The sequence below is a fragment of the Lygodium microphyllum genome, chromosome 21, assembly GCF_053477565.2.
Source record: "Lygodium microphyllum isolate KBCC chromosome 21, Lygodium_microphyllum_v1.1.10, whole genome shotgun sequence".
Taxonomy (NCBI): Eukaryota; Viridiplantae; Streptophyta; class Polypodiopsida; order Schizaeales; family Lygodiaceae; genus Lygodium; species Lygodium microphyllum.
The window spans coordinates 43,870,512-43,892,766 of record NC_141155.1 but is presented as its reverse complement, the minus strand read 5'-3'; positions in this window follow the sequence as shown (position 1 = coordinate 43,892,766).

The following is a 22,255-nucleotide window of genomic DNA, read 5'->3' as shown; positions in this document are numbered from 1 at the left end:
GTAAACTTCATAGTCATGAAGGGACTGTATTATGATATCGTGCTATAGGAAGGCCATGGATGAGAAATGCCAAAGTAATAGAGGATTGGGATAATGGTCTAATATTCTTGGGCAATAGATCTAAAGCACTCTGAGTAGAAATGGACACTTGGAAGACCTCACCCATGTATTTAGATGGCATCTCTAATTTTCTAAAGGGGGACTCAAAAGAAAGCAGTGATTATGGGGCTCTAACAAAGTACATTCCTTGCCCTCCTAAGGATGAGCAAGATTGAATGCATGCATTGGCAATCATTGACCTCCCATTCTCGGAGGAAGAGGACGAGTATAGGCAAACTCTAGACTCTCGTAGAAACTCTAAGAGTGCCATCACTTCTATGTCGCCCATAATACCAATGTGCATGATGGCTGAAAGTCCCATGGGCCAATCAATGTCAATTACCTATCATGTCCTAGAAAATAAACTTGAACTTCATGGAATCCTTGAGTACTTGTCAAGAAAGCTGGTCGAAAAAAACAGCCGCCTAAAAGGTGAGAAGGATCGAAGCTTGCACTTGAGAGCTATGGCGGGAGAGCAAGAGCAAGAAAGAGAGAGACAAGAAATGGGAACTCCAACAGTCACAATGTGTGACTAGGCCTTCCTTTATTCAAACTATCACTAAAAGAATAAAGAATAAAGTGATGGTGATGGGTGCCTGCTACCTGTAGTGTGCACTGGCAGTGACTGTCACTGTAGTAATACACAGGCAGCTAGGCGGAGGCGCCTTTACCCCCAACAACCTCCCACTTAAAGGAGAATTTTCCCTAGTGAGGAGTGAAAAGAAAAAAGAAAAATACAGTACAACATGTACACATGTACAACAGGATGAGGAAAGACATCATCTCATCCCATGCCCATCAACCTCCTGAGGAAGGCAAAGTGCTCTGTAGAGAAACTTTTCATGAGCAGATCTGCAGGATTCTGGTTAGTCGAGATCTTGATAAGGTCAGTAGACTTGTCCTCAATGACCCCACGTATGAAGTGATACCTCACCTCAATGTGTTTCGTCTTCGCAAGGAAGACCAGATTCTTGGCTAACTAAATAGCACTCATAGAATTCGAATGCAGTGTAGGGATAGCATCAATACCAAGGTCAGCAACCAAACGACCCAACCAAATGGCCTCCTTGCAAGCCTCAGTTGGCTATAACATACTCGGCCTCTGTAGTAGAAAGGGCCGTGCATTTCTGCACCCTGGACATCCAAGAAACAGCACCTCCAGCATAGGTGAATATATAGCCGAAAGTGGACTTCCTACTATCTACATGTCTTGCATAGTCAGTGTATGTAATATTTCTGCACGAAATATTAAATAATTTTGACCACTACATGCCCCGTGTAAAATCAGTGCTAAGTCATCTCCCGCAACGGAATAATGTTAGGGCTAAGTCCTTACCCCGCGTGTTTCAGTAAACAGCTCACCGCATCGAGCGTAGGAGGCCGAGGCTAAAAACCCACAAGACCACACACGAATACCCTTCACAAGAAAGGCAAGTGGATAATGGATAAGAATTTCACAAATCTTTTTATTAACCCCTCTCCTCAGCCGATGCATAGCAGGGGGAGAGGGAGTGTGAGACGAGTGATGAGAAGTAGGAGAAGCACGGGGGGAGGAGGAAGCATGCAAGAGCCACGCGTGTGGCTATCTTCCCCCCCTCCCCCCCCCTTAACCTATAAGACTCCCCCCTTGAAGCTTGGGAAGGGAGGAAGGAAGAAACGGTCAACTGCTACTGCGGCTAGCACGCCACCCGCTAAGCTGGCGCCTCTGCCCACCCCATCATCACCCTCAACACCACCCTCCTCATCCCCTTTGTCGTCATCCTCCCCATTATCATCACCTTTTGTTTTTTCACGTTTTCTGTCAGAGATAGAAGCATAGAAGCTTCTTTAAAAGCTTCTAAATAAGGCTTCCATAAGCCTTGTACACATGGCCTTTCCCGGGTTTCTTAAAACCACGTCTTGCAATGGAAATTCCTACGGGAGGGGGAGTAAGTGGGTTTTGAGACTGATTTGCCAAAGGCTAGAGGAAGTTCGGAGATCGCAAAAAGGCAAGGGCAAGTTTGCGAAGTCAAGGATCTATGTCATCAATGGCTCCAAAGCTAAAGACGAGAGGCGCACATGTGGGAGCCTCCAACCCAAGTCTACGCGTGGACATCCCTACGAGTCCTCATGCCCAGGTTACAAACGTATCCTCACATGAGAGGGATGCATTAAGAACGATGGTTTTTTGAAAAATTTAAATGCACTCATCCATTTGTCTTACAAGTTTAGTGCATGCCGATGAATTGAAGTTGCACGCACTCCCATCAATAAGGGAAGTTGCAAATCTTCTTGAATGATAATGCATAAATTAGAAGAGGATATCATGCTAAGAAGGATAGAGCTTGTCGCATGTTGCACTTATGATTTAAATCCATGGACATGATTCGTATAAAGGTTAATCTTAGATGCCATTGAATATTGTCCAAAGAAATTGCATTGCATGAAAAGGAAACCATGAACTTTCTTGTTGCATGCTAGGATGCTTGCATTTTAAGTCGGGTTAAATGTTGTAGGACGGATTAAGTCAATAAATAGTCCTATGACATTCACTCATGCATGAACTTCTTTATCGAAGTTGTTTTAGAAAAAGATACATTTCATATTAAATCATGAATTCAATGCATTGGACAAAGGGTTTATAGATATAATTCTTGTTGAAACTCAACGTAGATTTCTATACGAGTTAGTCCTAAATTGTCAATCTTTATAGTTTAGGCAAAGAAAAGAAATGGTCATTGTAAATCTCATAGTTGCATAGAAGGAAAAAGTCAAGGAACCGCATATTTGCATGGAATGTTGCATTTTGAAATTATTCACATCTTTTTAGGAAAAAGTATTAGCACCTTTAAGGAAAGATCACTTCTTGTCGCAAGACAATTAGTTTGATTAGGTAATTCGCTTGCAATGGTGTAACTCAAACGATGATTACCTCAATGCGCTAGGTAGAGTTTAGTATGCTAAAAATTCTTCCGAGTATCGCACTTGGGATGCCAAGTCAAGACTTCCAATCCTAAAGATCCTACCCACATTCATAGAATGCTAGGGTTAGCTGAATGCCTATGCAATAACAATCTAGGGTTTTTACCCTAGGGTAAATTGGCCTAATAGACTTCCGATTGAGTTTAGAAACCTTAGGGCCAAACGTTGTCGGCCTAGTAAGATTAGGATTGGGTTGAGTCAAGAGGACATCCCAAACCCTACATCTTGACCAAACCTATTTCTTGTCCAAGGAACATCGTTTGATGGGAGAAATGATCTCGCAAGTCACATGCAACTCCTATGCAACAAGTTGCAACGTCGCATGGTTTTGTGTTTAAATCACAAGATAGATTTTGCCACTCCTTGGAACAAGGTTGGCAAGTTCTAGTGCAAGTCTAATTTGTAGGAGGATGACTAGACATCTTGCTACAACACCCTTCTTTGGACCGGTTTGCCAAGTTAGGGAAGTTATGTATTGTCTAGTAGGCAATTGACCAATCAAGTTGGGGCGATGAGGTTGCCCAAGATTTACTATCTTAATTTAAGGAATCTAAGGTGTTGGTTAATTTGGCTTAATAGGGTATAAACCCTAACCCAAGGATAAAAGGGTAAACAAGTAACAAAACCCTTGGGGATCTTGCCAAGTCGCAATTGACCCCGGATCGAATGCTGGATGCATTCGGAGAGAAGGAATTATACCTTAGTAGTTGGCCAAACAAACGACCACTGGATTGATTGTGTTTGTATAGCTAGGAGTACTGTTTGTTCTTCTTTGCCCAATGAACTAAAGCTGGAAAAGTAATTAATGCTTCAGGTTGAGGGCTTAGAGGGAGAGGCAGCATCAGTTACCTGCGACTGTCTGCTTGACCCTATCCAAGGGGTTGTTAGCCGTGCTAGGCACGTGGACCGAACCCGTCGCAAGAGGTCTCTTTGTAGGTGCTACTTGAAGCAGGAGGACGCTTGGGTGCCAGGGGGGGCTCTGGCTGTAAATCCCTTGCCTCCGGGTCCTGCACAAGAGGCCGATGTGACTTAGGATTGGATCTCAAGGCCCTCATACTAGTCTATGGGTGGAAACTTGGATTAGTAATCCCTCAGGATTGTTGGATTGCCTTCGGGCAGATTATGGATTAGCCTTCGGGCTGGATTATTATGATGCATTACAAAGACTAATAAATAAGATCAATTGTTGACAAGAAACTTGTTTGACATTGTTTTTCTATGTCAGTGCTTAAATTACGTGAAGGAACCGGTGTTTAATTGGCTAATTAAGGAAGCTATTTTTGCCTATCAAACTAAATGTGGTGGGTAATAAGACAACTATAGCAACCTTGAGGAAGGTGCGGTGGATGTGGCCATGGGTCCTTCCTACGAAAGGGTGGTTCCGGTTGGTCGGGAACTTTTCTCGAAGGAAATTGACAGCAAGGAACGATGACCTAGAATCTAGAGTACTAGAGTCCCGATTTATGCTATTTTAGGGGAACGGAATGGGACTATGCCTTACGGGCAGAGAGGTCGAGCTTTGCATCCCTCTTGTTTCCCATTCTCTTTGAACCAAGTGCAGCATGGATCCGCTTCAACCCTGACTTTTTTGCATAAAATAGTTCACCTAGGGTTCAATGCTAGCTACTGTTCTAGGAATTTGACCATTGGAAAAACCCTGATTCAGGTTGATCCTAAGTGGGAACGACCGGAATGCTTCCCCTACGTGGCAGACTTGGGAGGACCTAGATCGCAAACCCTGTTACATTCTGTGGGAGTGTCGGGCGGCGCTATCTAGACTCTCTTCCCGATGGGCTACTAAGACGTGTCCTACGAGTGAACAGGTGGACACGTTACAGTTAGTATCACAGTGAACCAACGAGGAACTAATATTTACAAGAAAACTTAATGAGGAGAAGTAGAGCAAATGTTGATGTTAAGAACATTTCCTTACTTACTTATCAATGCTGACTTGCAGAGTCGTGAAGCATGGGACAGATTCTTGGTGTTCGAGGTTATGTTTGTGACTGTGATGCATGCTTCGACGTATCGACGGAGGCTCGATATGATGATTATCCTCGACCGCATCTATAATCCTTCGCTCCTGTATGTGGAACAGAGATGGACGAGTGATTCAAGAATCTATTACATAGTTGTCCACTGACTTGCATACCTTCGAACCAACTTGAAGAGAATCAAGTGGATGGAGGACCTAAAGATCGTGAAGCTATTCATCTTTGTTGAGGCTCACACAAACGCAACCCTATATGTCGGCAGTCGAAAGGTTAAGCAAAACAAGTATATGTATGAGGAAGTGACTCGAATAATCCGTACTGACAGAATCAAGGTGTTGGGACATTACGAGAAGAACGGGTATCAAAGGAAAGGATACCCTAATCTTACAATAACCTATCGATTCCTAAAAATCTATGACCCCAATCCATACTATTCCCGTAGCTCAATGTAACACAATCTTATTCTCCCTGAATTAATGTATCAACTTGTTCCATCTTCCCAAAAATAATTGTACTCGAAAGGGCTATGTCCATATGAATGAAATAAACTTTTCTTATCAATGTCTGTCATGGTGGTGAGTGTTGGTACGGAGTTAAGTGATTAGGTCCCTTGGCTGAAAGCTGAACTAGACATGTAGAGTAGTGTGGGAAACGTTTGGTAAGTTTTTAATGTAAAGAATTTTCATGCCCAGGCACAACCCCAAGTGCAAGTTCCTAGTCCGACCCCTACACCAAGTACGGCTGTGATTCAGGAGAAGAAGTTTCTTCTCAAGCAAATCAAGCCACCAGAATTTGATGGCAAGGGAATGACCGTCCAAACTGATGCCAAGATCTGGATCGAATCCATGGAGGATTATTTCGAAGCAACGGGTACTGCACCCGCTAACCAAGCAATGCTCGCCAAGCTGAAGCTCACCGGCGAAGCAAGACTTTGGTGGAAGAAATGATGCAGAGACCGAGGAATCTCGGAAGGGTCAGTTACCTGGGAAAAGCTTAAAAGAGATGTGCGAGGAAGATATCTACCACCTTCCTATCACATGCAGAAGATGAACGAGTTCTATGAGCTAAAACAGCTTGGTCTATCTCTTGATGCATACTATTCAAAGTTTGTCTCTCTTTTGAAGTATGCGCCACAAATGGATATGACACAACAGGTGTGAAAGTTTTGTGCCGGATTAAACCCACCTGTAAACACCCTCCTCGAATCAATGCACCCAAGAGATATTCAAGATGTGCTCATTCGAGCTGTGCTCATAATATAGGAGGTGCAGACCAGGCCAAGAAATAACAAGACTTGGTCTTACAAGGATCAGAACAAAGGAGTGTATAGGTCCCAAGAGAAGAGAGCGCAAGGCCAAAATTAGGAAAAAATGAAGAAATCTAGGATCAACAATGTCAATAATTTTATTTCTACCCAAGGAAATGGCCGCAATCTCTGTTGCTTCAATTGCAACGAGCCTGGTCATTTCAAAAGGCAATGTCCCAAGCTTGGTGGAGGACAACATCAAGGACCATCTCAAGGAACCATCCGTTGGCCAAGGAGCTGTCGTTAGGGCCAGAGGAAGAACCACCAGTGTTGCCGACAAGGAGTTCGGTGATGAAGAAGATCCAACCATGGAAGCTGACTTTGAGAGGGCAATAGTCCATGCCGCTCTTCACAAGAAAGGCCCGAATCACCAATTCTCGGTGATTCAGACTCTATCGGATTATCAAGGTAAAAGCTTTAAAACCCTGATTGATTGTGGCAGTATACATTCATTTATCTCACCAGTCTGTGCAAGAAGATTAGGCATAGCCACAAAAGATGCACTCATCTTGCTTGTGGAATTAGCAAATGGTCATGAGGTCACTTGTACCAGGCAAACTGCTCAGGTGGAATTTCTACTGGGAGGAAAGTCGACTTCGATCAGATTCAGGGTTATGAACCTAGGTATCCACAAGTGTTTGCTCGGAATGGATTGGCTTAAACATAATGCTGCCCACATTCACTGTGGAAAGGGCCAAGTTTCCTTTCGAAATTCCGAAGGGAAATTGGTCACAACTCAAGGAGAGGCTTGGAAGCCAAAAATTCAACTGGCCAAAGCATCTTGGATAGAAAAAGGAGTTAGAAAGGGGCTACCTGCCTATTTGATTAAGCTAAATAAGCTAGATTAAAATCAAGAGTCTAGGGAAGAACCTTCATGGCTAAAGGAGTATGCAGACGTATTTCCTGAAGAGCTGATAGAACTTCCACCTCAAAGGGAAGTCAATCATGAAATCAAGCTAGCGCCAGGAGCTACACCGATCGCAAAGAGGCCATATAGGATATCCATTCGGGAAGCGATTGAGTTGAAGGAGCAACTCAAGCAACTATTAGACCAAGGCTACATCCATCCTAGCAGTTCACCATGGGGAGCTCTAGTGTTGTTCCAGAAGAAGAAAGATGGAACACTTTGGTTATGCATAGACTACAGAGGGTTGAATCAATCAACCATTAAGAACAAATATCCCATTCCAAGAATAAATGAACTTCTTGATAGTCTTCAAGGTGCAAAGATCTTCTCTAAGATTGATCTCAGGTCTGGATATTATCAGATAAGGATCAAGGAAGAAGATATTCCAAAGACGGAATTCAGCACAAGATATGGACACTTTGAGTTCCTAGTCATGTCATTCGGACTGACAAATGCTCCTACCACCCTCAACAGGCTAATGCAGGATATCTTTAGGCCATATCTTGATGACTTCGTACCCCTCTTCTTCGACGATACCCTAGTCTACTCCAAATAGGAAGAAGATTATGAACCCTAGCTTTGCATTGTCCTTGAAACAATGAGGGCACACAAGCTTTATGCCAAGAAGAAGTGTGCATTTTTCAAGTGACAGATTGAATATCTAGGATTCATCGTATTAGTGGAAGGAATTTCAGTAGATCCGGCCAAGGTCAGAGACGTTCTAGAATGGCCAACACCAACTACTATCAAAGAAATATGTAGTTTTCTTAGATTGATAGGACGATACAGGGTCTTTATCAAAAACTATGCCTTGATTGCAGTGCCTCTGATGGATCTACTGAAGAAGCAGACATCAATTGTATGGTCAACTACTGAACAATCTAGCTTTGATAAACTAAAGCAAAGCTTGGTATTAGGAGTTTGAAGTGATAAGTGATGCTAGCACACTTTCCTTAGGATGTATGGTCGACTGCTGAACAATCTAGCTTTGATAAACTAAAGTAAAGCTTGGTATCAACACCTATCCTGAAACTTTCGGACCTTGGTAAGGAGTTTGAAGTGATAAGTGATGCTAGCACACTTGCCTTAGGATGTGTGCTTATGCAAGAAGGTCATCTTGTAGCATACTCTTCGAGGAAACTAAAGAGCCATGAAAGGAATTATGCTACCCATGATCTGGAGTTGTTAGCTATCATCCATGCTCTCAAGCTTTGGAGACACTACTTGCTAGGTAACAAGTTTACTAACCCTCAAGGTTGGATCTGAAAATTTTAAAGGACTTCGACAATTGTGTCCATACAATGCTTGAAAAGGGGCCTTCTGAATGCTTTGTTGGTAAGAAGCATTGTAGGGAAACTCAACCAGTGGCAAATATTGAATCCACTTTTTGGGTTCACGACAATAGTGTGCCCTTAGCATATCATTAATGACTTGGTTGAATCGCTCCGTTTGACCATCGGTTTGGGGATGGTAAGCTGTACTGAAATAGAGTTGAGTCCCAATGGCTTCGAAGATAGCCCTCCAGAAATGTGATGGGAAGAGAGAGTCACAATCACTAATGATTCTTCTAGACAACCCATGCAGTTTGAATATCTCCTTGATGAATAACCTTGCAATGTTTGAGGCTTTATAGTTTGTCTTAACAGGAATAAGATGTGCAATCTTGGTGAGCATATCCACCACAACCATAATGGAGTTGTATCCTCCTTGAACTTGGGGCAGGCCAACAACGAAGTCCATACTGATGAATTCCCATTTCATTTGGGGAATGTCAAGTTGTTGCAACTTCCTTGGCATTTTGACATGTTTGACATTAATGCGTTGACAAGACAAACACTCAGTGACATATTTGAGAACGTCACCTTTAAGCCTCTCCCAATAATAGCTCTTTCTGATGGCATTGAGGATGTCCTGAAAAAGGAGAGTCATGAGCTTCCCAAAGTATCTTCTGCTTGAGTGACTAGCTCACCGGTATACATAATCTCGTTCTATAGTAGACAAGTCCACTATTGATAGAGAATTCTTGATATTTTGTTTGTAGCTTCAGGTCTTGATCCTTGATAAGGATCTCCCTTAGCAACTTCTGATAGGTTGGATCATGGCATGCCTCTTCTCTAACTAGCTCAAGTATTTGGTTGTTTGGCATGGATACCTTTGTGGCTAGAGATCTAGTTGTTGATGGATCTTGCAGGATTAGAGAATTTAGAAAAGCCTTACGACTAAGTGCATCGGCAACTACATTCTCCTTTCCAGACCGGCATTTGATTTCAAAATCATATTCCTCCAGCACTTCAATCCATTGACGTTGCCTCATGTCCTCAAAGCAAATGTTGGAAGATATGGATGACCAAATCAAGTCAATAAGATAGGACATCCAAGCCGCCAAGGACAGACAGAAGGCTTATGCGGACCTGAAACATCAAGATAGATCCTTTGTTGAAGTTGACATGGTCTTCATTCACATACATCCAAAGAAGAGTTCCCTATCCTTGGGTGAATGAAAAAAGCTAAGGTATTGCGGACCCTACAAGATTCTCAAGTGCTTAGGGGCTAATGCCTATAGACTGCAACTCCCTGAGAACCTAAAGGTTCATAATGTATTCCATATCAACCTACTGAAAAAGTATGTGCCTAACCCTAGACACGTACTTCATGATCAACAAGTTGTAATGCCTAGCCAAGGAGTCCTTAAGCTACGGCCTGACAGGATCTTAGATGTTACGAAGAGACATTTGAGATCTAGGACCTTGAGAGAATATCTCGTCCAGTGGAAAGATTATCCTGAAGAGGATGCCACTTGGATAGATGGAAGTACTCTCAACCAATAATACCCCCAGTTCTTCTTGAGATTAGGACATCTCGATTCCTCTAAGGGGGAGAGAATGTAATATTTTCGCATGAAATATTAAAGAATTTTGACCACTACATGCCCCGCGCAAAAGCAGTGCTAAGTCATCTCCCGCAACGGAATAATGTTAGAGCTAAGTCCTTACCTCGTGTGTTTCAGTAAACAGCTTACCGCATCGAGCGTAGGAGGCTGAGGCTAAAAACCCGCAAGACCACACACAAACACCCTTCACGGGAAAGGAAAGTGGATAATGGATAAGACTTTTGCAAAAAAAATTATTGACCCTTCCCCTCAGCCGATGCATGGTAGGGGGAGAGGGAGTATGAGAGGAGTGATGAGAAGTAGGAGAAGCATGGGGGGACGAGGAAGCATGCAAGAGCCACATATGTGGCTATCTTCCCCTCCCCCCTTAACCTATAAGACTCCCCCCTTGAAGCTTGGGGAGGGAGGAAGAAACGGTCGACTTTTGCTGCCGCCCTGTGCCGTGAGATCCATCACGTTGTTGCCAGCACGCCGCCCGCCAGGTTGCCGCCTTTGCCCACCCCATCATCACCCTCAAATCCACCCTCCTCATCCCCTTCGTCATCATCCTCTCCATCCTCCCCATCATCATCACGTTTTTTTTTTTTCACATTTTCAGTCAGAGAGACAGAAGCATAGAAGCTTCTTTAGAAGCTTCTAAACAAGGCTTCCATAAGCCTTGTACACACAGCCTTTCCCGGGTTTCTTAAAAACACATCTTGCAACGGAAATTCCTGTGCGAGGGGGAGTAGGCAGGTTTTGAGACTGATTTGCCAAAGGCTGGAGGAAGTTCGGAGATCGCAAAAAGGCAAGGACAAGTTTGTGGAGTGAAGGATCTACATCATCAATGGCTCAAAGCTAAAGACGTGAGGCGCACACCCGAGAGCCTCCAACCCAAGTCTACGCCTGGATATCCCTACGAGTCCTCATGCCCAAATTCCAAATGTATTTTTGCTTGAGAGGGATGCGTTAAGCACAATGGTTTCTTTGAAAAATTTAAATGCATTCATCCATTCATCTTACAAGTTTAGTGCATGCAGATTAATTGAAGTTGCACACACTCCCGTCAATAAGGAAAGTTGCAAATCTTCTTGAATGATAATGCATAAATTAGAAGAGGATATCGTGCTAAGAAGGATAGAGCTTGTTGCATGTTGCACTTATGATTTAAATCCATGGACATGATTCATATAAAGGTTAAGCTAAGACACCATTGAATATTGTCCAAAGAAATTGCATTGCATGAAAAGGAAACCATGAACTTACCTATTGCATGCGAGGATGCTTGCATTTTTAGTCGGGTTAAATGTTGTAGGACAGATTAAGTCAATAAATAGTCCTATGAAATTCACTCATGCATGAAATTCCTTATCAAAGTTGTTTTAGAAAAAGATGCATTTCATATTAAATCATGAATTCAATCCATTGGACAAAGGGTTTATAGATATAATTCTTGTTGAAACTCAACGTAGGTTTCTATATGAGTTAGTCCTAAATTGTCAATCTTTACAGTTTAGGCAAAGAAAAGAAATGGTCATTGTAAATCTCATAGTTACGTAGAAGGAAAAAGTCAATAAACCGCATATTTGCATGGAATGTTGCATTTTGAAATTATTCACATCTTTTTAGGAAAAAGTATTAGCATCTTTAAGGAAAGATCACTTCTTGTTGCAAGACAATTAGTTTGATTAGGTAATTCGCTTGCAATGGTGTAACTCAAACGATGATTACCTCAATGCGCTAGGTAGAGTTTAGTACGCTAAAAATTCTGCCTAGTATCACACTTGGGATGCCAAGTCAAGACTTCCAATCCTAAAGATCCTACCCACATTCATAGAATGCTAGGGTTAGCTGAATGCCTATGCAATAATAATCTAGGGTTTTTACCCTAGAAACCTTAGGGCCAAACGTTGTCGGCCTAGTAAGGTTAGGGTTAGGTTAAGTCAAGAGGACATCCCAAACCATACATCTTGACCAAACGTATTTCTTGTCCAAGGTGTTAGCTATATATAGACAAACTATATATAGCTAACACAAGGAACGCCATTTGATGGGAGAAATGATCCCGCAAGTCAGATGCGACTCCTATGCAACAAGTTGCAATGTCGCATGGTTTTGTGTTTAAATCACAAGATAGATTTTGCCACTCCTTGGAACAAGATTGGCTGATTCTAGTGCAAGTCTAATTTGCAAGAGGATGAGTAGACATCCTACTACATCACCCTTCTTTGGACCGGTTTGCCAAGTTAGGGATGTTATGTATTTCCTAGCAAGCAATTGACCAATCAAGTTGGGGTGATGAGGTTTCCTAGGATTTACTGTCTTAATTTAAGGAACCTAAGGTGTTGGTTAATTTGGGTTAATAGGGTATAGATCCTAACCCAAGGATAAAAGGGTAAACAAGCAACAAAACCCTTAGGGATCTTGCCAAATCACAATTGACCCCGGATCGAATGCTGGATGCATTCGGAGAGAAGGAATTATACCTTAGCAGTTGGCCAAACAAACGACCATTGGATTGATTGTATTTGTACAGCGAGGAGCACTATTTGTTCTTCTTTGCTCAATGAACTAAAGCTGGAAAAATAATTAATGCTTCAAGTTGAAGGCATGGAGGGAGAGGCAGCATCAGTTACCGCTGACTGTCTGCTTGACCCTATCCAAGGGGGTTGTTAGCCGCGCCGGGTACATGGACCGAACCCGTCGCGAGAGGTCTCTCCGTAGGTGCTACTTGGAGTAGGAGGACGCTTGGGTGCCAGGGGGGGCTCTGGCCATAAATCCGTTGCCTTTGGGTCCTACACAAGAGGCTGACGTGACTTGGGATTGGATCTCGAGGCCCACATACTAGTCTACAGGTGGAAACTTGGATTAGTAATACTAAGGATTGCTGGATTACCTTCAGGCGGATTATGGATTGCCTTCGGGCAGATTATGGATTAGCCTTCAGGCTGGATTATTATGATGTATTCCAAAGACTAATAAATAAGATCAATTGTTGAAAAGGAACTTGTTTAACATTGTTTTTCTATGTCAGTACTTAAATTATGTGAAGGAACCAGTGTTTAATTGGCTAATTAAGAAAGATTTTTTTGCTTATCAAACTAAATGTGGTGGGTAATTAGACAACTAAAGTAACCATGAGGAAAGTGCGGTGGATATGGCCATGGGTCCGTCCTATGGAAGGGTGGTCCCGTTTGGCCGGGAACTTTTCTTGAAGGAAATTGACAGCAAGGAACGATGACCTAGAATCTAGAGTACTAGAGTCTTGATTTATGTTGTTTTAGGAGAACGGAATGGGACTATGCCTTATGGGCAGAGAGGTCGAGCTTTGCATCCCTCTCGTCTCCCATTCTCCTTGAACCAGGTGTAGCATGGATCCGCTTGGACCCTGACATTTCTGCGTAATGTAGTTCGCCTAGGGTTCGACATTAGCTACCATTCTAGAAAATTGACCATTGGAAAAACCCTCATTCAGGTCGATCCTAAGTGGGAAAGAGCGGAATGCTTCCGCTATGTGGTGGCAGACTCGGGAGGACCTAGATCACAAATCGCATGACATTCCATGGGAAGGAAGCACATGGCTGGATAGCTGGAGGGCATTTCAATGGGGATACTACCACACACATGAATAGCTAGAGAGCATTTCAATGGGGATACTACCACACACACGATGCTCCAATCCCAATTGTAGTGGCCAACATTATTCCACATTGATGCATCTTTGTAAAGCATTGTGATGAGTGCCAATGAACTAAAATCCCTACTTGTAAGGAAAAAATGGATTTGACCCTAGTGATTGTGTGCCAACCATTTGAGAAGTGGGAAATCAATTTGATTGGCCTGGTCAATCTTGTAGCTCAATACTCCTAGGCCAAATACATCATTGTGGCCACTGACTACCTCACCAAGAGGGCAAAAGCTCAAGCAACTCGCAAAAATGATACAAGGAACACAACCACATTTCTTTGGGAGGAAGTAATCTCATGGTTTAGCTACCCCATAGAGTTGGTTAGTGACCAAGGCACACAATTCATCAATGAAGTGATTGCTCACTTGTTATCCACATTGCTAATAATCCATAGGAAGTGTTCTCCATATTATGGTCAAGCTGAATCCACAAGCAAGATCTTAGTGGAATTCTAAAGAAGGTTCTCTTTACTTCACATACTGACTAGGACAACAACTTATGGAAACTTTATGGGCATACCAATTGGCGAGCGAATGACATACAAAATAGCCATAGGACAAAACCCCATTCTGATTGACCTATGAAAATAAAGCTATTTTGCCAATGGAATTCTTTGTTTCCAACTTAATAATATCATCCTAAGAATGATGGGAGAGGGCCAAGAAGCATGGAAAAATCATCTAATGGATCTAGAATGCCTCTCTTAAACCCATCTCATTGCAACATGCGCTCTAATCTGTGAAAAGGCATGCCAAAAGAGTTTGTTTGACAAATATGTCAAGCAATGAGACTTTGGGCAAGGAGACTTAGTATTGCTATACTCTGTCAAAGGACACAATCAAAAAATTAAATCTAGGGGATTGGGACTCTTCAAAGTCCATACTCTCAGTAGAATGGGGAATGTGGAACTAGAAACCCTAGGGGGACATGATATAGGTTTCTTCAATAGAAGCCAACATCAAAAGGTATACCCCCCCATCACGTCCACTTTATGAACCTCTAATAAAGGATTTGCCATGGAATTTAAGAGTTGTGACCATCACAGAGCTCGAGGATGCAGATGAGGAAGTAGTAGCACCAGCCTACTTGCAGATCATGGTGACCTCCCAACTCGGGGGGGAGGGGGGGGGTCACTCATAAATATATGTATATATGACGTGAGTTCAAAATAAGGGGTTTTTAAAAAACCATTTTATACGTTTTTTACATACAAAAGGGTGTCATATAAAGGGGTTACTTACAGGTTGAATAGAAAAGGGTTATGTTTTATTCAAGAAAAATTCACAGATTAGGATATTTATAAATAGGCCATGAACACACGTTATATAGAGAATATATATATAGTGAGTCCCCCCGAGCCTCCCAAATGATATACACCCTTTATGCGTTAATCAATGAGGGGAAGAATGCCAATATCTTAATGCATGAATAGTGGATTACATTGGGTCAACCCTAATTGCAACCAACCAATGCAAAATTGAGCCCATTTGGGGGGCCAATCCTACCCACTCTTAGGAAAATACAAATTGATAGTTTCTACAAAGAATGAGAGTCTACCACTCACTTTCTACTTGCCACCAAACAAGCAAAGTGTTTGCAAGGGGACTCTGCTAGGATGAGTGTTCAAAATACAAGCTCATTGCAATATAGACTAGGACTTGCAGCATATCCACCTTGCCATTGGGCATGTTAGAATTGTAACGGCTTTTAGCAAGAGCAATGCAATTATCCCAAATCCTATAGTGCTACCAATAGCTAAACCTAGTGACCACCCTAAGGAGGGAAGTGGTGTGTTCTGATGTGCTTTCATAGTACCTAACGTGTCACATCAAAGAAGCATGGCCCAAACATGCTAGTGGATTCCCAATCATAAACCACAATTTCACAAACATCAAGCACTAGGTGTGTGTAATTCCCATACCTCTTGCGCTATGCCTAAACATTGAAGTTCTAACTCCCATCGTGCACATGTGACTAAGCAGTGGTCGGTCCTGAAGGCCCTATTGCAAGCCCAAGGATACTATATGAGGGTAACACCTCACTATGCTTACCCAAAATGGTGAATGCCAACTCGAATCCTCAAGATCAAATCCCATGAACTAAGCTTCCACCACCTTAATCAAAAACAAGGGAGGAGAAGAACTAAGATTGAAGGTGCTCAATCCTTGAGCACTCGAATGGTCTGCCAACCTGAAGTCCAACTCAAAATCCACAAGCAACCAAATGTAGTCTTGACTAAAGGCTCTAAGATAATCACCAAGAACCCTAATACCTATGCATCAATAGTGTTGCAACCCTCACAAGCCAAGCTTGCGACATCCACCATGGATCTTCCAGTTGAAGGGCCCGAGTCAACTTGTCTTGCCCAACCAAACCCAAGCCACCAAAACACCTTATGCCTCTGCCACCACAACAATCCATTCTTGAAGTGGCATCCAACATGGTCATGGCCATGTGGAATGACTTGGCTACATGCATCCGATGGCTCGATTCAACTTTCACACTATTCGCTAGAAGTTATGAACATTTAGACCTAGGTCTACTTGATGAGCCTATAGCAATTGAGGTAGGTTCCTTACTGTGTTATTGGTAAGAATACAAATTCAGCTTCATTAAAACTTCCACTATTTCAAATGAGATAATTTACTATCAAATATCATGAGAGAGAGCCAAAAGCCAACGTTTAGTCACATCTCATAAAAAAAGTAGAATTTCCATGTCACTCTAGGAACTCTGTGAACTCCAATGACTCATTGAATATGATTCCAATTTCATGTGTAACTTGTATAATTTTTCCCTTTCATGGGCCCAAGAGGGGAATCAAATCATGACCAATGTGGAGCAAAGACATGCCATCAATACCTTTGAGTACAACCCAACTTATGTGGCTCCCACCTCCTTTTAGGTGTTGGCCCTAACCAGGAATTAGCCATTAGAAGACAATGTCATGGTTCGCCCATGCTTGGATAAGATTCTAATAGAGGAGGAACTTCAATTTGCAATTCGGCTTAACTCAGGTGACCTCTTGACTGACATATTGACGTACATCACACAAGTAGGGATTTGTCCACATGATTTGGACCATTATGCGACCCTTGAATATAATCCCAAGTTTTACAACTTGTTCTTGAAATTTTAAGGTAAACCATACACACTTAAAGCCCATACACTTTGATTCCCACAATCCTAGGAACGATAAACCCTCCCAATCTCATGAATTGGCAATGATGAGCCCAGTGAAGGAGGACGTGCTGAGTACCAGTGTAGCAATAGAGGAAGTTGGACCAAGACCAGTGGTGGAAGGAAAGGGCAAAACCCCAATACACCTATACCACTAGTCTTAATGACACCAACAATCACCCCAACATAGGGTACTGCAGAGGGGGCAGTCAATGAAAGCAACCTCATGGCCTGGGTGTAGTACCTAGTTAAAAACGTACAAGATCTTGCACCTGCACCTAACAAAGGAGCCCCTCTTATAGGGACCAAGAGACCAACTTTCTAATGCATAGTCACGCAAAGGGGCAAAGGTACCTCACTTAGAACTCTCAACCACTTCAGTATCTTTGGCCATGCGCCATAATGAAGATCAAGATGAGTTGGTGAAGGAATCTCAAAAGCAAATCCACAAGGCAATTAAAGATAATAAGAAGACCGCCCTTGCTAAGTTCAAAAAAGAAAAGGTTCCATTCGCATACTATAGGATGGAGCAAGAAAGAGTGATGACAAGCATTAATAGGGAAATGATTTCATTAAAAGAGGCCCTGAATGCAAGAGAGGGAGAGGAGAGACTCAAAGAGTTATATGATAAAGAGATGGAAAACGGCATCTCCCTGGAAAACATGTGCGCATTCACCTCCTATGAAAATAAATGTTTAGAACTCGAAATAAAGGAGTTGAAGAGGCAAAAAGAAAAAGCTATGAAAGGAGCTACAAGATGCGAGAAAACAATGGGATGAGGAGAACAAGAGGAAACTAATGGAGCTGCATAACTAACTGAAATTAGTTCTCCATGAGCCAGATATAATTAAAGAGCAAGTGATGAGAAAAATCCAAGAGCTCGAGCAAATGAATACATTAAGGCAAGAGTAAGAGCTAGTAATTGCCACTATAGCCCAGTACCAAAACCAAGGGTTAGAGAGGATGAATAAAAAAGTAGAAGAATAGGTGACTAAAAATGAGGAGCAAATCAAAAACTTGGCTTACAAGTTGACCCATGTCGAGAGCGAGTGCCTCCTAGCAGAAAGCAAAGCCACAACTACTGTCAAGATAGGAATGCTCGAGCAACCATGTGCATTCTACAAACAATGTTGAATGTCATGTAGTGAGGAGGAGAAGAGACATCATAGTAGCTTCAGAGAAAGTTAGAATTGAAAAGGAGGGATCTATAGCATGGACTACATGACAGGGCGCCCGGGACTAGCACCAGTTTGGGACTAGAAGACCAACATGCTCACCTACTCTCAATTGGCTTAATCGCACAAGAACTCACTTTGCTAGGGCTTCTTACAATACATGCATGATAATTCACCCTAAGCAAGGGTATATGAGGGTAGAGGAAGGTGAATGGATTTAAGGGGCAGGGGAAACCCTAAGCCTAGCTTGGGAAAGGATATATAAATAGCCTATGGGTCACTATGAAGTGTGAGATAGAGTGTACCCAACTTGTACCTTGAAAAACTTAGTAAACAAGATTTTGTTCTTGTACTTTGAGCTCTCATGTCCCTCTTGTGCACATTCTTCTTACTGCAATTCTAGTTTCTCACATGGTATTAGAGCCTCCTTTGATCCTTTTAGCTTCCTATACCCTCAGCTTCACTAAGTGCACATGATTTTCAATTATCTTCATCTTTTTCCTCTTACCTCCATAACCAAACCTTGACCCCCTGACCTTGGAGGGCCTGGGGAAGCCAAAGGAGAGCATTCTAGCTCGTGACCTCAACTGAGGACTTCTTCTCCAACACAAGCTAACGTGGTGTGGCATATCAGAGGGCAACATTATGCATCGTGGAGGGCAGCATTGAAGAAATTGTATATCAGGCACAGTTTTGGGTAGTGTGGTGTTCTAGGGCATGGCATGGTCTGTAGGTGGCACAATCTTCCTGGCCACCATAGGGCTTTCAAAGCCCCCCCAGTAAGCTATCTCCCTCTAAGAGGGTTTGCTGAAATTCTTCCTCTGGTGCTATGGTGAACCAAACCCTGATTGTTTGTTTCTTGGCAACCATAGCCAGGAAGCTTCAAGCTTTTTCATTCTTCAAAATTTTCAATGTCTGAGCCTAACAGTGATTCTAATCACTGATTAATCTTCTCCAAAGTTAGTTGAAGGTTTCAAAGCCCCATTTAAACATTCTTACACTTGATGGATCTCTTTAATTTAACAAACACTCCATAACTTACATCTCAAGTGGCATAAATCTTGAGATGAGTGCTTGTAACTGATGTTGCATTTTAATCATGTTGCTAGATGGATGTTGACTCAATCTGGTTTTTTTATCAGAAAATTAAATCCATCAAAGTGCTTTATACTATTGATCACTTCCTGCTTCATTGTAAGGCTATGTATAGAACTATAAACACATAGACCCTGCATAGACCATATCTTAATACTAGCCTATTGGTACATTAGAGATATGAGTGTTATTGTACTCTCCTTTGATTCATCCAAGAGCATAGAATTGATCGATAAGCCATGCTCCACCAAGAACTCCACCAATAGGCTACATTATCAGGAAGAGCCTAAAGTCTAGTCAAAGCTCACCTTGTTGAAACCTAGAAAAATAGTAAAACCTAAATCAAGGGTAGCTCAAAGAATAGGACCTCCCAAATCCTATCTTGAGATATTGCATATGTATTATTTCCAACCGTTTTCAACTCTACAACTTTTAAACTTGGCTATCAGTTCTCTTATTTAGTTGTACTTGGCCACCTGTAAAGGATTAGACACTGCCATTCCTTAAGGCAATCGATAAGACCTTCCTATAATGACCATGGCCTATGCAGATATAAGACCTCAAACTCACAAATTTAATGGAAAAGATTTCCATCCTTGGCAAGTCTTAATAAAATACAAAATGATGGAAAGAGCCTACTGGCCCTTCATAAAATGGACCAAAGTAATTGTCCCATCCAAGAACCTTGATGTAGAAGATGATGAACGGGCTCAGGCCATCATCATGCTTCATTTAGATGAATCTTCAATTCATCACATTGACCAAATTTCCACTACCAAAGAGAAGTGGGATGAGCTTGAAAGGATCTATGTTGCTACAGGGAAGAACTCCAAGATATTTCTCAAGATTGAGTTTTTCAGCTTGGAATACAAACAGGGAGAAGATCTAAGCAAGTTTATTTCACACATGAAGGGGCTTATGGCACAGCTTGTCTCTGTTCAAGCACCCATCCATGATGAAGATGCCATTGCCATCTTGCTAAAGTCTATGAAGAATATTTTCCCAACTCTTGTGGCTACCCTAACTAATATATTGAACCCAACTTTAGCAAGTACCATCCTATCTTGCTTGGATGAAGAGAAGAGAAACCATACTAAAGGAATGTCAGCAGTCACTTCCCATGAGCAAGTGTTAGTTCATACCGCTTCTACTAAGTGCTCCTTCTGTCACAAAAAAGGGCATATTGTAAGCATTTGTTGGAAGAAATACCCTGACAAAATGAAGTGCAACAAATGCAAAAAAACCAAGCATATCATCACTAAGTGTCCCAGTGTTCCACCAATATCTACGGGATTGGAGGCCAACTTTGCCTCCCAATCCACAGATGACCAACTCTTTTGAGTCTTGTAACATCCTCTACCTATGAATATCCTTGTAGCCTGATCTATAAAGGCATCCCATTTGATTGAGGGGGGGAACTTTAACATGTCTTGTGATGCAACGCCACCCTGGCATTAAGGGGGGGTGTTACAATACAGGCACTTTGAGCTCTCATCTCCCTCTTGTGCACATTCTTCTTGCTACAACTCTAGTTTTCCACAGGGCATGGGGAGTTTGAATGGCCAATAAAACCACCACAACAAGACCCACTAGAGAGTCCAAAATGAAGGATCTGATTTCGAAGTAGATCATTAAGATGAGGAGCAAACATAGAAATCAAACCTCCCTATGCCACCACAAGAGCAAATAGAAGAGCAAGGGGAGGAAGTAGGAAAACCTAAAAAAATGGTGGAGGCAATCATAGGTACAGGGAGCAAGTGGAAGGTTCCTACAAAAAGTTTCAATCTAGGACATTGCAAATTCCTCAAGTGGCCATCCCTGAAAGTGAGGAGTGAGATCCCGTCAATTGGGGCCAAGAACTTGTGGTGTGGGAACAATGGGAGAACTATAGCCCCTTTGGGTTTTGTTTCACCTTCCCTCACTCATTGGATAGAGTACTATCTCTTATGGTGGTGGAGGATGTCATCAAGATTTCAGCTAGTCTCTAGGAAGGAGATGGCTAGAAGACCAAAGGAGGCACCCACAAGGTGGAAGTAGTAGGAACTTGCCAAGTTTTGGGAACACAAGGTGGCAGAGGTACCCTAGAGGGTGGAGGGATATGAGGTACAAACAAAGTGGCGTTGAAACATATAGGACTCTAGCTTGAAGGCCTGGATCACTTTTTGAAACACCCTACCCTATGAATGGGATGGTCCTATCTACATGCCCTACCTAAGAAGAATTGGAGTTGGTTTCAACCCAGAGGTGCATGGTAGATACGACTTCCCTTTGATCTATAATGTAAATGCATCAATCCCTAAAGAGAGCCTAATTTACTAAAAGGGACCTTTGTCCCTCTAAAACAAGTTTCCCAAATGATTTCTCCTCTTGACATGAACCTACTTTCATCGCCACTTTAATTGCCTCCACCTATTGCAAGTGTTATTAAAACAAAAGCCTACTATATAGGAAGAGTAGCTACCACTTCTCTTTTTTTACCTCAATGATGGGATTGATAGTTGTGTGATGGTGTGGCTCATAATGAGAGCCACTCTCTTACCAACATTTTGCATGAACCTCTAGAGGACATGAGTGAGAGTAGATTCACTGAGTAGTGTAACCACCCTTTTTTTTAATCTACTCCACTCAATGTAAAAACCAACTTAAATGGGTATCTACAAAGTAGGGCATTCCTCTATAAAGCCCTCAAGCCAGCACATAGTTTGACCCCTCTTTAGCAAAACGGGATGCCTCTTAGCAGGCTCCATTATTAAATTTATTCATTCCCAAAAAAATAGAAAAAAAACAAAAGAGAAGCAAAAGGAAAAGAAAAGAAAAGAAAGGATAAGAAAAAGTATGAGGACAAGAAGGAAGGAAGTATAAATCTCAGAAGTCGACAAGGAAATCAGCCATCTATATATTGAAATCATCACAAACACTACACTTGGCTAGGGACCACCCTAGCCCTCTCCCCACTTCACATACTTAGGGCACCTTAAGGG